The following is a 1503-nucleotide window of genomic DNA, read 5'->3' as shown; positions in this document are numbered from 1 at the left end:
AAGCACTCTTAACTGACATGCTACCTGAAGCTACAGTGACAACAGATGCAGCCATCCTTGTTCAACTGGATGAACTTCTAACCAAGAAAGAGACATCTAGAGTAGATGCATCAGAATATTTGAGCAAATTAAAGGACAAGGAGCTCACTGCTAAGATGATTGAAGAAGTACAGAAGGCTATAACTATTGGAAAAGTTAAACTTGTCAAATTTATTACTAAGTTGACCCCTCAACTCAAGCACATTCTTTATTTATTTCAGAAACTCTATACATTCTCTTTATTTATTAAAGATATCAAGAATAAAACTAAAGTGATTGAGAAAGAGATCACCGATCTCTCTAATAAGTTGACCACTGAGCCTAATTCCATTCAGAATTTTTATACCAAGCTACAACAACTCATGGCTCAACAACTGGAACTAAGGAATGAAGAACACAAGATAAGGATGGACATAATGACACTTCAAACATTATTCCTTCCTCATCTTTCCTCTATCCAAGAGCAGATTAACAAGGCTACATCCCTATCCACTCAACAAGAGGGAAGCACATTAGATGGACAAATTTCACTGTTAGCTGACATTACAGCTCAAAATTCACTCATGGATAGTGTTAAGGATGCCCTCTCTACCGCTCTCACCGATGCTTGAACAAAGTACAAATCTATTTTTGACCAAATGCCACCACCTAATGGTAACTAAATTTTGATGTTTGTCAAAAAGGGGGAGTGATATAGTATCAAAGCATCAAAGTATCAAACAAAAGGAGTGTAGTATATAGGGAGAGTATATACCGAGCAAAATAGAGTATTCAAACAGAGTCAATTTTGACAGAGCAGTGAACTGAGCAGTTATCACAGAACATTGATCACCGAGCATACAAAATCATAATTTTGTACAGTATATTGATAAGGGGAGTATATCTGAATATATTATTTCATTGACTAATGTATATACTGTTTGTTTAGTCAAATTTTGTAAGTATATAGATTTTTGAGTTATGACTTTGAAAGTAGTTTTGTCAAACATCTCAACTAATGTCAAAAGGGGAGATTGTTACTACTTATCAAGTTGTCATTAGTTTTACATCCAAAGTCATTCTATATACTCTAGTTGGTTATCTCTACCAAAATATTCAGTCGGTATGAATAGAACAATCGGTTAAAGATGAAAGTATTCACAGAGCCTAGTATGCACTGAGCTGTCTATCGAGTATCATTCCATGTCTACCGAGCAGCAAAGATGATACACCGAGTTGATATACACTGAGTGAAATGTGTTACCAGATTCATTGAACCTGGACACACATATGAAAATGTGTTACAAGATTGAGGAACATAGAACCATTATCACATTGGAAATTGCACTTAAAGATTGTGAATGATTTCAAGGTCATTTATCAAATGAAATATTTTGTATAGTTATTCATTTGATAAATCATGTTTGTAAGATCGAAGCAATGAGTCAGATCACTAACATAAGAGATCTATTTATACAACATGGA

The sequence above is a fragment of the Cryptomeria japonica genome, chromosome 11, assembly GCF_030272615.1.
Source record: "Cryptomeria japonica chromosome 11, Sugi_1.0, whole genome shotgun sequence".
Lineage (NCBI taxonomy): Eukaryota > Viridiplantae > Streptophyta > Pinopsida > Cupressales > Cupressaceae > Cryptomeria > Cryptomeria japonica.
This window is presented reverse-complemented; position numbering follows the sequence as displayed.